The sequence below is a fragment of the Geotrypetes seraphini genome, chromosome 1 (genome assembly GCF_902459505.1).
Source record: "Geotrypetes seraphini chromosome 1, aGeoSer1.1, whole genome shotgun sequence".
NCBI classification, from domain to species: Eukaryota; Metazoa; Chordata; class Amphibia; order Gymnophiona; family Dermophiidae; genus Geotrypetes; species Geotrypetes seraphini.
The window spans coordinates 449,294,773-449,311,530 of NC_047084.1; the positions used below are offsets into that span (position 1 = coordinate 449,294,773).

Genomic DNA, 16,758 nt, shown 5'->3' on the forward strand with positions numbered 1-16,758 from the left:
GGTAGGGAGAAATACAATTTTAAAAGATAAGATAACAATTAAGGTTAAAAACAAGAGGGAAAAGAGAGGGATCATTAGATTACATTATGACTTCTATCCCACCAATACCTTTCAGTTCTAGACGGTTTACAAGAGTTGGCCTGGGCATTTCCAGGGAGAATACATGGTTAATAGAGGCAGTATGCGTCGGGGTCTGTGAAGGGTCGATCAGGTTTAGTTAGATCATTTGACAAATTTCTTGAATTTCTTAATCATATCAGTGTTGAATACAAATAAAGCAGAATATGGCATGGAAGGACCCTGAGATTATTTAGCAATCATAAGCATCTTTAAATAAGAAGCTTTTAAAACCGCCCTTAAATTTATCTAGCTTTTTCTCAGACCTCTTCCCATAAAAAAGTTACACTTCTCGTGTAATGTGCTTTCAAAGACACTGGTGGCTGTTTCCACAGCCAATGTATGCTGATGAAATCACCATGCGAATCCATCTGGAAATAGATGCCTTATCCAGCCTGGATTTACTGGTTAGGACAAAAAGGCGGTCAAAGAGACAAAAATCATTTGTCACTTTGAGATAACAGAGAATTCTCCTCAGCATCCAGAACCTTCAACAGTTTTTCCTGTTTCTTTGAAACTGTGGACTGAAATACTGGCAGACGAACCCTCTTGATTGACGTGAAAAGCCATAACTACCTTCAGCAAGAATGAAGGAACCGTGCACAGGGAAATCCTAGTGTGGAACCCTCGCCCCAGTTGTTGCTGGCGGGGGTGGACCATGTGACTGATGCTCTGTATAACCTGCTTAGAGTAGTGGGCAAGGACTGCTTAATATGTGCCTGCCTGCTGGATCTTGTGGATCAGACATTAGGTTGGGGACTCTATGTCCAAAGCCACACTCAGCAGGCTTTCTTTCAGGGGCAATATGCTATTCGGCCAGGGGTTGGATGATCTCATGGCTACTATCCATGACAGCAGTCCGAAATCAATTCTGGATAGTAGGTCTTGGGCTGTGAAAGAGTAATCCTGTGGGTCCTTTCGAAGCTCACTTTGTTCGCACCTTTTCTTCTTTGAATCTTCTTCCCAGAGATCCTTTCAGAGCCCACAACAGAGATTCTCCAGAACTAGAAAGTCCCATGCAGCCACCCCATGTCTGGGAGGGCAGCCCAAGAAATTCCAATGATGCCAGGTCTCCAGCCTCTCCAGGCAAGATCAGAGGCAGGCTGCGGGATTTTCTTGAGGCATGGGAAGCTATCAACATCCAACCATTGGGTACTAGAGGTTATAAGGGATGGCTACAAGTTGGTGTTCGCCCTTCCCCTCTCTGCCTGGTTTGGACTCCCCAGCGGGCCGGCCGGAAAGGGTCGCCCATGTCCAGGTGACCCTAAACAGATGGCTCGATATCCAGGTGATTAAAAGGATGCCATATGCAGACTTGCGCTCTAGCAGGTACTCCATATATTCCATTTTGCCCAAGAAAGGCTCTGAGGATTGGAGGCCAATCGTGGTCCTCAAGTACGTCAGCACGGCTCTCAAAGTACCTCATTTTCGAATGGAGACACTCCAGTCAGTCATTGCATCAGCAACATAATCTAACCCAGATAAAAGAAGCTGAGGAGACAGATGCGTGTGACAAAGGATGCCGTTGAAGCAGCTTTTATGCCTAAACTAGCTGCATCAAAAAGTCTCTGGAGGACCACATCCACATGGAAATCCTGCATATTTTTAAGCACCACATCACCTTCACTGGGAAAAGAGATGCACTTAGTCACCTGTGCAACCAAAGAATCCACCCTAGCCTGATCCAGCTGTTGACACTCCTGTGCCAGAGGATACATCTTAAGAACACCTTCCAGAGAACCAAACTGCTCTGAAATCAGAATGCTCATAATAGGGTGCCAGGGAAAGGTGGAACATTGCGAGCGCACATCAGAAAGCCAGGAAGAAGTGGACGTAACCAGATGAGTGACTAAATTCAACTCCTGCAAAGACTCCAAAATAAGATCTGGTAAAGCCACAGACTTAAACAAATGCAGAACCATGGGATAATCCCTAGGTTCCAAAACCCCAGAGGGATCTGCTTATCTCCCATCCCGGGAAACACTACGCCTGTAAATAAGGTGTCAGCAAACTATTCATCAACATCAGGATCCTCCCGATCAGGATCAGGCAGAATATGAACAGATATTGACTGAGATGAGGATGTGTCCATAGAAGCTATGCCTCTGAGACGCATCTGAGGCAGAGCGGGACTGACCAGGGGAAATACGCCAGTTTTGAAACTCATTCCACAAATGTTTCAGAGAAAGTCTCTGACTCCTGGGGTTTAGAGTCACCCTTTGATGACTTAACTTTCATTTCTTAGGTTGCGGAGGGTCCACAGCCAAGTGCACGGAACTAGTATCCGTGCCAAGCCCCAAAAATAAAGAATTCACATCAGGAGAGCCCAAGGGATTCCATCCCAGTAAGTTCTGAGGCAAAAATTGCAGTTTTGGAGAAGCAGGGAGCTTTTGAATAGAAGATGCTAAAAATCAAAGATGGCCACCATTACGAAAATCGCATAAAACACGCAATATTTTTAACATTAAACTTCAAACAGGGCAATTTTAGGATTTTTCAGGAGGGGGAGCACAGAAGAACATGCAGAAACCCTCAAAACTTCAAATTTAAAACCTTCCCTGATTCACCTCATAGACTGTTACAGCTTTTACTCACTGTGACCTATTCTGAAAATGAGCTGCAGTCTGCCTCAGCTCTCTTTTGTATAGCTGGAATCAGAAAATCACTGCCTCATGCAGGGAATGCCTCTGCAACACTGATCTTTGGGCTGTCAGTCAGACATTATGCCTTACTGTACCTCCACCCCTGCGGATCAACAGACATGTTCAGGGATGGGCGGAGGTGAGAAGATGCAGTCACCGCTGAGTCTCCAATGGATGCCAAACAGCATGCGCTCAAACCCTCGTTCGGCAGAAGGAGAAAGACGGGGATGACCCCGAGCTCCTATGAAGTAAATGAAGGCTGACTGATGGGTACCACCAGGGATTGGCCTGTCAGCTGCAGACCGAAGTCTGTGTGATCTTAATGCAAGCAGAACTGAATAATTGCTTCAAGCACCAGAAACCCCGAAAAAGGGATGAAAAATACACCGAATAAAATAAATAGTGGAGAGCAAAACAACACACTCCTTCAGGCACACGTACAGAAGGGAAAAACTGTAGAGGGAGCCCAGAGAAGCAGAGCATAGACACAGAGAAAAATCTGAAGTGGATTCCTTCTGCAGATGGCACGCAGCCATGGGAACACTACCCATCTATCTAGAATGTCTCATCTACTGCACTGGAAGGCCTTTTTAGGCTTTATGAAACCAGAACTGAACTGGTACCACTGGGTGTTGTGTGATTGATTTATCCTATTATCCAACTACAACTACCCTAAGTCTAGGTAAAGCTTGTCCAACTAAGGCAGGGGTGTCAAAGTCCCTCCTTGAGGGCCACAATCCAGTCAGGTTTTCAGGATTTCCCCAATGAATATGCATGTGTTCTATTAGCATACAATGAAAGTAGTGCATGAAAATAGATCTCATGCGTATTCACTGGGGAAATCCTGAAAACCCGACTGGATTGCAGCCCTCGAGGAGGGACTTAGACACCCCTGAACTAAGGTTTTGTGCAATATTTCAGAATGAAGAACCCAAGAAAAACTAAGGCCAAAACATCAGTGTTGGGTTGCTTCATAAATAGGTACTAAAGATGAAAAATGTAAGATTTTAAAAGTTAATTACTTTTTCAAAGTTTGAACATGTTTTATTAAGAGGTAATTGTTTTAAAAAAATCTGACTTCATATATATATATATATATATACACACAATAAGTCCTCGCAAGTAATAAAGAGAACTTGATGCTAGTTTCTAAGCTACTGACGACAGTTTCCTTCACCACTATATATAGTAATTATTGAATGCTTTTATATGTATTAGTATTTTATATAAAGGTAAGTTGGGTGCCTATGTATCTATATAAGACACCCAAAACTATTCCTAATAGCATACATATTATCACAAATTTACATCTGTTCTGAAGGTGGTACAAAATATGTGCATATGCAACTGTGTCTACTCTGACCAAATAACCCCTCCAGAAATGCATACAGTGAGCATACACTTACACACAATTTTATTGATGCACATATTTATAGGCACATTAGGGTATGTCAATTTTGGAGATGTCAATTTTAAAAAGCACTTGAGAAAAACTACAATTTCGTTTGGAAAATCAACAACTAACTTTAAATTTTGAGTAATATATTTATCTACTGGAATGTCTGCAAAATATCCAAATTACTGAAATATGTTTTAAGTGCTCAGATAATGGTTTTTGTGTGTTTGCATTGCATATTAATGAATTTTCAAGCATAATCTGAAACGAAAGAATCTGAAAAATTTAAGAATGGAGAGTTCTGTATGGGGTTTACATGGTAAACTGGTTCAATGGGCATAAGGTCCCAGGCATCTCCTTTTCCAGCTGCAACTGCTGAAAAGAAAGAGTGTGAAGAGGTAAGGAAGACAGTCATACTTACAGGGAGAAAGCAAAGTTGCTTGCCTGTAATAGATGTTCTCTGTAGACAGCAGGGGAATGCAGCCACACTTGCTGCTGAAGTCCTCTGACTGAGCCTGTGGGCTGGTGCCCTCTCCTAGAATAAGTAGATTTTCTTTTCTACTGAGCATGAGTGGACTATCTTTCCTCTGGGACTCCACCTCCTGTCAGTTATGTCTCGAGTCTATAGAACTAGTTGGTAAGAGGGGATGGTGTACGGGCGGGCAAGTGTGGCTGCATTCCCCTGCTTATGGAGAACACCTGTTACAAGTAAGCAACTTTGCTCTCTCCAGAGACAAGCAGGGGTATTGCAGGCACACTTGCTGGTGAGTCCCTAGCTTAACCTTGAGATGGGTGGAGGAAAAAAGCCTTTACAGCGCAAATAAATTTTGGAGGACTGACTGTCCAAACTACATATCTTGCACTGAACTTTGATCTAAACAATAATGCTTAGTGAAAGTATGAAGAGAGAACCATGTCGCTGCTCTGCAAATATCTGGAATGGGTACTGATCTTAAATTTGCAATTGAGGATATTGTAGCTCATACTTGATGTGCTTCAACGTGCCTTGGAGAAGACAAGTGAGCTTTAGTATAGCAGAAAGAGATGCAATGAGCAATCCATGAAGATATAGTCCGTTTAGATACTGCATTTTCCTGAGTAGCTGAATTGGAAGAGACAAAAAGTTGATTGGTAGTACAGAGAGGAGCAGTTCTGTCAAGGTAAATCAAAAGTGCCCTCCTGCAATCCAGTGTGTGAAGACTTTGTTCTGCTGAAGAAGGATGTGGAGGAGGAAAAAACCATGGCAATACTATAGGCTGATTGTGTGGAAGTTGGTTGCTACCTTCGGAAGAAACTTCGGATAAGTGCGCAGGAATACTTTATTAGGAAAAAATTGAAGGTATGGAGAATAGATGACCAACGCATGTAATTCGCTAACCCTTCTTGCTGATGTTAGAGCCACAAGAAAAGCCATTTGTCAAGTAAGAAAAGGCAATGTAGTAGACCCCCAACGGTTCAAAAGGATCCTTTATCAAATGATCCAAAACAACATTTAGGTCCCAGGTCGCAAGTGGAGGCCTGAGGTTATTAAGACCTCATAGAAAACGGGAACTAAAGGATATTGTGAAATTGGTTTCACATCCATGCAGAGATGGCTGAAAGATGGAGACGAACAGAATTTGTCTTGAGTCCTGAATCTGATGTGCAGAAAATACATTAAAATGTGATCTATTGGTCAACGAAACGGATGTTGCGAGTATGCCCATATGGAAAAAAGTTTCCACACTTTAACTGATAAGATTTCCTCTTAGATGGTCTCCTTGCTGCTAGGAGAATCTCTTACTGATGGAGACTGGGATTTCAGAAAGGACTGTCTGTTCAATCTCCATGCTATGAGTCTGCGAAGGTTGGGACGTAACAGGTGACAGTTCTGATGGAATAGAAGAGATGGGTGATCCCCTAACGGTAGTGGGGAAGTCTCTAAAAGGTCTAGAAATATCAGATACGATTTGTCTGGGCCAGCGGGGTGCTATGAGAATTAGCTGCGCCATGTCTTTGATGGTCTTTTGAAGAACTTTGGAAATTAACAGAATTGGTGGGCTGGTCATAGGGAGCAATACTGGATACACTGAGCATTGGTTGCAGAGGTGAACAGATCTATCGTGGGAGTGCCCCATTGTTGAAAAGTGTGCTATACTATTTCTGGATTTAAAATTCACTCATGAGGATCGAGTTTGCGGCTTAGGAAATCTGCAATGATGTTCATCTTCCCTAAAATGTTTACTACTTGCATTTCTATAAAGAGAGAGAGTGCAAAGATCCACAGAGGGTATGCTTCTCTACAAAGGGTAAGGACCCTGACTAACTGTATTCTGTATTCACCGACTACTCAGTGACATCTTTGCCATTTATATTCTGAAATTCGCTGGCTGTCCAGCCCCCTTCTCTGTAACACGTTAATAAGATGTTGTAACACATTAATATTATAGAAACATAGAAGATGACGGCAGAAAAGGGCTACAGCCCAACAAGTCTGCCCACTCTGCTTACCCACCCCCTGTCTATGCCCTAATGACTCAATTTCCTTATCTTGACCCTCATAGGGATCCCACATGGGTATCCCATTTATTCTTAAAGTCTAGCACGCTGTCTGTCTCGATCACCTGCACTGGAAGCTTGTTCCAATCATAAACCACTCTCTCTGTGAAGAAATACTTTCTGGTGTCGCCATGAAATTTTCCGTCCCTGAGTTTGAGCGGGTGCCCTCTTGTGGCCGAGGGTCCCTTGAGAAAGAAAATATCATCTTCCACTTCGACAAGTCCCGTGAGGTACTTAAATGTTTTGATCATGTCTCCCCTCTCCCTATGTTCCTCGAGAGTGTAGAGCTGCAATTTGTTCAGTCTCTCTTTGTACGAGAGACCCTTGAGCCCCGAGATCATCCTGGTGCCGTCCGCTGAACCGATTCAATTCTGCGCACATCTTTACTGTAATGTGGCCTCCAGAATTGCACACAGTACTCCAGATGAGGTCTCATCATGGCCCTGTACAACGGCATTATAACTTCAAGCTTTCGGCTGACGAAACTTCTATTGATACAACCCAATATCTGCCTTGCCTTAGATGAAGCCTTCTCCACTTGATTGGCAGTTTCCATGTCTGCACTGATGATTACTCCTAAATCTCGTTCTGCTGAAGTCCTAGTTAAAGTTTCTCCGTTCAAGAAGTACGTCCTGCATGGATTTCCGCTTCCGAGGTGCATGACCTTACATTTCTTAACATTGAAGCCTAGCTGCCAGGTTGAGGACCAACTTTCCAATGTAAGCAGGTCCTGCGCCATATAATTCTGTAAACTGCATTCACTTACTATATTACATAGTTTGCCGTCATCGGCGAATAGTGTTATTTTACCTTGAAGCCCTTGAGTCAGATCCCCTATGAATATGTTGAAAAGGAGTGGACCCAGGACCGAGCCCTGCGGCACTCTACTGGTCACCTCCGATGTTTTAGAGAGGGTACCATTAACCACCACCCTCTGAAGTCTGCCACTCAGCCAATCATTGACCATGCAGTTAGTGTCTCTCCTAACCCCATCGATTCCATCTTGCTTAGCAGTCTGCGGTGTGGGACACTGTCAAAAGCTTTACTGAAGTCCAGGTACACGACGTCAAAAGATTCTCCCAAGTCCAACTTTCTTGTTATCCAGTCAAAGAAGCTGATGAGATTAGATTGGCAGGACCTACCCTTGGTGAATCCATGCTGACTGGGATCCCGAAGATTCCCTTCATTCAAGATCGTGTCCAATTTGCTTTTAATTAGTGTTTCCATGAGTTTGCACACTATTGGTGCGAGACTCACCGGTCTATAATTCGCAGCCTCTGCCCCGCAACCCTTTTTATGCAGAGGAACGACATTAGCTAATTTCCAGTCCAGGGGAACTTTCCCCTTACTTAGGGAGAGATTGAATAGCTCAGCCAATGGTTTCGCCAGGACATCGTTCAATTCTCTGAGCACTCTTGGGTGCAAATTGTCTGGTCCCATGGCTTTGTTCACCTTGAGTCTTGCCAGTTCACTGTAAACTTCACCTGGTGTGAACTCAAAATTCTGAAACGGGTCTTCTGTGCTTTGTGTTGCCTTCAACTGCGGACCGTGTCCCGGTGCCTCATAGGTGAAGACTGAGCAGAAGTATTCATTCAGTAGTTCAGCTTTATCGGAATCTGCTTCCACGTAACTTCTGTCCAGTCTTCTAAGGCGTACTATCCCGTCTGTGTTCCTTTTTCTGTCACTAATATATCTGAAGAAGGATTTGTCCCCCTTTTTAATGTTTTTTGCCAGAATTTCTTCCACTCGAAGTTTTGCCTCCCTAACTGCCATTTTGACCGCTGTAGACCTGGTCCTATATTCTACCTTTGCCTCTCTTTTCTCCGTGCGCTTGTAGGAGAGAAACACTTTTTCCTTCTCCTTAATGAGGTGCGAGATCTCCGCTGTGAACCATTGGGGTTTATTGTTTCTTTGTCGTTTATTTACTGATTTTATGAAGCGGCTAGTTGCTTCATGTATGGTTGATTTCAGTGTTAACCACTTAGCTTCTACATCATCGGTCTCCGCTTGGTCCTGCAGCGTCCGATGGACGAAATCTCCCATGCGTGCGAAGTCTGTGCCCCGGAAATTGAGTACCTTTGTTTTCATGTTTGATCTAGTGAAGCCTTTCCTAAGGTTGAACCATACTATGTTGTGGTCGCTGGAGGCTAGCGTATCTCCTACTGAGACCTCTGAGACGCTTTCCCCGTTGGTGAGTACCAGGTCGAGGATCGCCTGGGTCCTAGTGGGCTCCGTTACCATTTGTTTGAGACGTGCTCCCTTTTTGGAGGTTAAGAGCCTCCTGCTACCGCTGGTTGTCGCTGAAAATGAGTTCCAGTCTGCATCAGGCATATTGAAGTCCCCTAGCAGTACAGCTTCTCCTCATAGAGTGATATTCTCTATGTCTTCAATTAATTCTGCGTCCATGTCTTCCAGTTGTCTTGGGGGTCTGTATACCACACCTAGATACAGGCATTTTTCTCTTCCTCTTGCCAGGTTTACCCAGAGGGACTCCCCGGTGTACTTGACATCTGTGATCCTGGTGGTTTTGATGTCCTCTTTAATGTATAGAGCTACCCCCCTCCTAACCTGCCCTCTCTGTCCTGACGAAGTAGATTGTAGCCCAGTATAGCCATATCCCACCCATGTGAGTCCGTGAACCAAGTTTCAGATATTGCCACCACATCTAGGTCGGCATTCCTTATTTCAGCTTCTTTGGGGGGAGCCGGTCAGTTGTCCCTGGAGATGGAGCTGTGTGTTGGGCCTGCTCCTGTTCCTCATCGGCAGTTCCTTCCTGAAGAATCTGGAATCTGTTCCGCAGGGTGAGTTGAGGGGTTGATGTATAGCTGCCCTGTTTGTAAGAAGAAGGAGAAGATGAAGAGATTGAAAAAGGGGGGGGGGGGGCTCCTATGTTTGCCCGTGTACGTGGTCACCAGCTGCCAGGAGTCAGTGCCGCTAGCCATTTCCTGTATCCCAATTGTTGGTTTCAAAGCTGATGATTTGGGCGTCTCGAGGATGGACTTGTCATGGGTCTGCTCGGTGATTTGGGACAGCTCCTGGACGACTCCCGTCGATGTAGGCCTCGTCCTCTCGGATGCTTCTCAGGCGTATCACCTCCTCCCTGAGACTCCTTAGTTCATGCATGAGATCTCCATCCAGCTGCGCGGCCTCCTCTGTCTGTGTAGAGACTGTAGCGTAGCGCTGGGGGATGGTCTCGGTCTGCACAGAGACCTCTGTCCACTGTCCTGGGTCCTCCTCCTTCTGCACGCAGTCCATGGTCGCTTCCTGGATCGCCATAGCGACTGGAATACTGGTCTTGATTGTAGACTTTGTGCTTCTTGTCCTCCCTGCCATTACTGAGTTGTAATTGAGGTCTGCCTGTCAGTAAGGTAGAGAATTAGGAAAATTAGAAAAATCTGACTGTGAGCAGGTGTGAAATTTTGAAAGATTAGGGTGTCTGAGAGTTGGAAGATTGGGGTATCTAGTGCTTGAAAGATAAGGGTATCTGAGAGACTGAGAGTTTGAAATGTCTGAGAGGGTTGCTGTCTGTGAATTAGTATGAGAGCCTGTACGATTAGGGTGAAGGGATAGTGTGTTTGAGAGGTCCGCTTGTTGCCCTAAGGTATTATATTTCTTACTAATTTGTACTCTGTAATCACTGACTGCTCAATGACATCTTCCCTAATTGAACGCTATAGTTCGCTGATTGTACAGCTCTCTTCACTGTAAACCGCCTAGAAGTCGCAAGATTATGGCGGTATAGAAAAAATAAAGTTATTATTATTATTATAACATGGCTACCTGGTTGTCAGTTTGAATCAATAGTTGTGAGTTGCAAATCTAGGAACTGAATGCGCGGAGCGCATAGTAAATTGCTCGAAGCTCCAGATGATTTATGTGAAAGCTGATCTCCTTATCCGACTACTGGCCTTGCATCTGGCGGTGATCGAAATGTGCTCCCCAACCCCTATTGGAGGCATCTGTGGTGATGTTGAGCAAAGAAGGAAGAAATTGGAATGGACTTCCTTGTTTAAGAAATGGAGAATGCATCCACCAAGAAAGACAAGCCTTTACTTTGTGAGGCAGAGGAATCACAGTTGCTAACGACTGAAGACTCTGAGCCCAATTGATTCTGAGATGCCATTGTAAAGGATGAATATGGAGCCTGGCGTGTGGAACTAGGGCAAGGGATGCAGCCATGTGGCCCAAGAGGAGCAAAATTTCACATATCAGAAGAGAAGGTTCCTGTTGCATATGCTTTGCCAGTGTGATGACTTGATGATATTCTTCCAGGAGGTAGGCTCTGGCAGAAATCGTGTCTAGTCAAGCTCCTATATACATGAGACACTGTGTTGGTTGAAGGTGTGATTTATCAAAATTGATGATTAATCCCAGCGCTTGGAGAGTGTGCTATGGCCTGGATTGTCCAAAGAAACTGCTCCTTGGTATGTGCTACAAGTCATCCAGATAAGGAAAAAACCATATGCTGGTTTTTCCTTGTCTTTTCAATTTAGTAATCCAGATCCAAGAGTATGAACAAACTTCATCACTCCCTTTTGTTTTAACATAGTACGGGAGTTAACTTTGTTGGGTCTGCTGGGAAACAGTGATCATAGCGTGATCGAATCTGAGCTGATATCTGGTGTAACATCGCAAAAGAAATCTACTGTAGGGGCGTTTAATTTTCCAAAGGGCGACTATGACAAAATGAGGAAAATGGTTAAAAAGAAGCTAAAAGGATTGGTTGCAAAGGTTAGGACTGTAAACCAGGCGTGGATGTTATTTAAAAATGCCATCATGGAAGCCCTGACCAGATGTATTCCACGTATCAGCAAAGGTAGAAAGAAGAGGAAACGAGAGCCAGCTATTATAGCCAAAACCATCCTTTAAAGCAGTGGTTCCCAAACCTGTACTGGGAGACCCCCAGCCAGTCAGGTTTTCAAGATATCCCTAATGAATATGCATGAGAGAGATTTGCATACCTGTCACTTCCATTATATGCAAATCTCTCTCATGCATATTCATTAGGGATATCTTGAAAACCTGACTGGCTGGGGGTCTCCCAGGACAGGTTTGGGAACCACTGCTTTAAAGAATCGAAGCGGGCCAGCCTAGCAAAGGCCCCGAGGCTGCCTGATGAAACTGCGGCTAAACTACTGATTAGCGGCAATTGTGTGCCGAAGTTAAAAGCACACAGAGCTGCCGCTGCTGGTCTAGGGGTGTGGAGACGAGGAAGGCAGGAGTCCCGGCAGATATGCAACCAGCTGTGTGCCGATGTTAAAAGCACACAGTGAGCTGCCACTAGGCTAGACAGGAGAGGTATTGCTGGACAGGGAAGGGAGAAGTGGTACGGGAGAAGGAGTAATGCTGGATGGGGAGGAGGGAAGGGAGAAGCGGTAATGCTGAATGGGGGAGGAGGGAAGGGGGTAAAAGGAAGAGAGAAGAGGTGCTGTTGGACCTGGCAGAAAGGAAAAGTGCTACACACTGGAGGGGAGGAGGGGATGATACTTGAGGAAAGAGGCAAGGACAGAGAGAGAAAGCATGTAGGAGACAGAAAGTGTTGGACTCATGAAGAGGGCGAGATGGATGGGGAGGACAAAAAGGAGGGAAAGAGAAATGTTACACTCTTGGGAAGGGAGAGAGGGCAGAGAGTGAGAAGTTGGACTCATGGAGGGAGAGCGAGAGATGTTGGTTGGGGAAGGGAAGGAGGACCAGAGAAGAAGCATGCAGGAAGAGAGAAAAAAAAATGTTGGACTGGTTGAAAAGGAGGGAGAAATGGTGGACTGGGAGGGGGGCCAAAAGGAGAAAGGGACGGGAGATTGACTGCAGGGGGCAGGAAGGAGGAAGGGAAAGAGAAATGTTACACTGGGGTAGGGGGAGGAGAGATGACTAGAGGAAGGGAGAGATACTAGACCAGGGAATGGAAGGGAAGGAAGGGAATCTGGTAGCACTATAGAAATAATAATAGTAGTGGTAGTAGAAAGAGATGCCAGTTTATGGGAAGAGGAGGAAAGAGATGTCAGACTGGGAAGGGGGAAAGGAAGGAGAGAGATGTTGGACCACTGGGGGGCGGGGGGGGAAATCGGCCATTAAAAACTGCCTCCTCAATATACTTCTCCTAGTACTCTTTGCTATGACCAGCATGGTCTGTAGAATAAGCTCTGTTATTGTCTACTGTAACCTATTTGTTGTCATGACTAGTCTGTTTTCAAATGATTGTGAATGTCTATTTGTAACCCATTTTGAGCTTCTGGGAGAACGGGATAGAAATCGAAATAAATAAATAAATAAATAAATAAAATGTCAGACCATGGAAATAGGGAGGGAGGGAAGGAAGGAGAGAGAGATAGGAAGGGAAGGTATGACATGGAAAAGTAGATTTTGAGAAGAAAGCAGAAAAATTGAAATACTGAATGTCAAGTTAATGCCAAAGATGGATGTAAGTTTGATCCAAACAGACCGGGGATTTTAAATTACAGTCCACTTGAGGGGGCAATACTTTCAAAATAGAACAAAACACAAAAGACTCCCCTCTCATCAATACTGGGCAAGTTTCTCAAATAATATCATCATATAATATTTTAAGGCTTTTAAATATTTAAATGTGCTCATACTCTTCAGCAAGGCGCCACAGCAGCGGTACAATGTCGCTGGAAAGATGCTTGAATTTTAATCATAACACATTGCATGGAGCACGGATTCTCGCTTCTGCTGGAGTGGCAAATGTTATGGCTCTACTAAAGTTGTTTAACAGTAGACCACTTATCTGAAAAAGTCAGTTCACAGCTCCAATACATCAGGAAGCCGGAAGGATGAGCTTTTTATATTGATTTTATTTGCAGTGTGCAATGTCTGAATCCTTTGGTCTACACACTTGATGTTGAAAAAAAGACGCCTTTAAATGTTATATGATGATATTATTTGAGAAACTTGCCCAGTATTGATGAGAGGGCGGTCTTTTGTGTTTTGTTCTATTTTGAAAGATGGATGTAAGGCAGAAAGTGAAGAGAGAGAGAAAAACAGTCAATGGATAAGAAGGCCCTGGAAACATAATTAAAAACACAAAAATAAAGTAACCAGACAACAAAGGTAGAGAAAATGATTTTATTTTCAATATAGTGATTGAAATGCGTCAGTTTTGAGAATTTATATCTGCTGTGTATATTGTGTGTATATGAAAGATGAATGGAAAAAAATTGCATTACAATTAGTAAAGGGGGTGGGATCTGGGGAAGAGCTTGGGTGGGTCTAGGTTGGAGTTTGGGAGGTCTGTGGTTGGGGGTACTCAGTTGATATTTATTAGATTTCCCTGCTGGCACGCCCTACTGGCATTTTAGGGCCTGTCTGGAGGGCCTCTGCACATGCATGGATGTCAGTGTGATGATGTCACGCATGTGCATGATGTCATCACTGCAATGTCTGCGCACTTCTGGGTGCCTCGAGCTGTGGCCACTACCTTTAGTGTGCCTTGGCTTGAGGAAGTTTGAGACACGCTGTTTTAGACTTAGATTAGCATACGACACTACATAATTTAGTCACTAGTAGTTTGTAAAGTTTGAAAAAATAAAACTCTACCCCTAAAATTGACACACCCTAACAAGCATATTTGGCGTACAATTTTATAAAAGCCATTTTCCACATATAAAATATAAGTTTTCCAAAGTTATGAATGCTTGCTTTTCAGTTCCCTTTTTCTCAAAGTATCTTGTATTAATAAGAAAAGCAGGGATATGGTTATTTGAAGGATTGAGGGGTGGTCTTTGGGCCAAGAGATCTGGATGTGTTAGCAAAGGAAAGTTGCTTACCTGTAACAGGGGTTCTCCAAAGACAGAAGGGGAATACAGATACACTGGTTTGAAAAGTCTCTTGACTTATCCTGTGTGTCGCTGTTCTTCCCTAGCAATAGTTAGCTTTTGGCTTACAGGCCAGGGAATTCCTCCTTCAGTGGCTCCTTTCTTCACCATGTCAGTATTATTTCTAGCTGAAAAGTATGTATTATAGAGGGGCAGGTAAGGCTGCATTCCCCTGCTGTGTATGGGAACCCCCGTTACAGGTAAGCAACTTCGCTTTCTCCAGAGTCAAGCAGGGGAGATGCAGGCACACTTGTGAGTCCCTAGCTTCTATTTGTATCAGGTGGTGAAAGATCAAGGAGCAAACAGGTTGCTTAGGACAGATCGTGCAAAACAAATGTCCTGTGTTGTGCTCTGGTCCAAATAGTAGTGCTTAGCAAAAGTGTGTGCTGAGGACCAGATTCCAGTCTTGCCAATGTCTTGTAATAGAATGGATCAGAGGTATGCCACTGAGGAAGCTGTTGCTCATAATTTGTACACACTGATTCTGCCAGAATATGATTGATGTGTTTTAGTGTAGCAGAATAATATGCAATGGGAAATCCAAACAGAGATAGTTCTTTTAGAAGATGGTGGACCCAGGTTGGTCGGATTGTAGGTGATGAAAAGCTGATTGGTCTGACGAAGGGCCACCACACTTTCTCTTTATGGGTACAGATGTTGTGCATGTGTTACATATACACAATATCTGTCCCCATAAAAACAAAACAAAATACACAATGTTGTACTGACCCCACCCCCCTTCATGACGCCCCTAGACAAAAAAAAAAAAAAAAAGGAAGAGGCAGGAGGGATACCCACTCCACCCTGCCTGGGCCAGCCAGACTGCACCACACTCCCAAGCCCAGCCCCCTTCCATGCAAAGACCCTTGGCAAGAGGGATGCCCTCTCCCTCCTGTTACTCAGCTCCCTCCACACACCCCAAACTGCCCTCGTACATTATATGGAAGAAGAGAGCAGGAGGGATGCCCAGTTTCTCCTACCAGACCTGCCTCTCCAAAATGGCAGGCCTTCCTCTTCCTGGTGCATCCTGGGATGCACTAGGAGAGGCCCAAGACCCTAATTGGCTCAGACACCTAAGGCCTGTCCCACAGGGCAAGGGCCTTAGGCACCTTAGCCAATTTGGGCCTTAAGATCTTCCTAGTGTATCTAAGGATGCACTGGAAAGGGGCCTAAGGCCTTGACTGGCACAGACGCCTATGGCTTCTCTCCTGGAGGAGGGGCCTTAGGCCGCTCCCATTAAATCCTAGAATGCACCAGGAAGGGGAAGGCCCGCAATTTTGGAAAGATGAGCCTTCCAGCAGGAGGGACTAGGCATCACTTCCTGCTCTCTTCTTTCATATAAGGTACAAGGGTGGGTTGGAGGAGCAGAGTGGCAGAGGCAGAAGGGAGTGGGTATCCCTCCTGCTGAGGATCTTCGTTGGGGGAGGGGGGAGGGAGTGTGGGGTGTGTACAAGAGGGTCATGATCTTTGGAGGGTGTCCAGGTGACTGATCTTCGGAGTGGGGTTAGGGTCGGGAATTTAGAAGGATCTGTTGAGGGACTTTTTTTTAAATGGGAACAGGTATTGTGCCCATTAAAAAAAAAAAAGTCTTCCTGCCCTTAACAGCTGAGTGGCAGGAAGCTGCTTCAGGGCTTCCCCTGCAGCTCAGCTGTTCAGTCTTCCCCTACCAGCTCTATGCATGTGTCAAAGTCAGTTTTACAAATTCTGGTGGGGTGGGATTATGGCAGATTTCTGTGAATCTAATTCATGTGCAAAATCGTTGGAAAAATTGATTGTTATTTTAAAAATCGGACAATGAAATTGGCCCACGGCTTCAGTGACTATTTTTACTGCATCCGAGCCTGAATCTGGTGGCTCACTGGAGCGGTGAAGGAAGCGATCAGAGACAAGAAGACTTCGTTTAAAGAATGGAAAAGGTCAAAAATGGACGAAAACTGGAATAAGCACAAACATCAATGCAGGTGCCATAAGGCGGTAAGAGAGGCCAAAAGAGACTACGAAGAAAAAATAGCTAAGGAGGCAAAAAACTTAAAGCCGTTCTTTCGATATATCAAGGGGAAACGACCCACAAAGGAAGCGGTGGGACCGCTGGATGACCATGGAATAAAGGGAGTGCTAAAGGAGGACAAAACCATCACTGACAAACTGAACACATTTTTTGCATCTGTATTTACCGAAGAGGATATACACAACATACCCATCAGGCTATATGCTGGAAATGAAGACGGGAAAC

General features: G+C 44.6%; 1 protein-coding gene across 7 annotated transcripts in view; it reads right to left on the reverse strand.

Moving 5' to 3' along the window:
- Positions 1 to 16,758, reverse strand: part of SRPK3 (SRSF protein kinase 3) — a 229,943-nt gene that overhangs the window by 101,850 nt on the left and 111,335 nt on the right. The window lies entirely within an intron of this gene.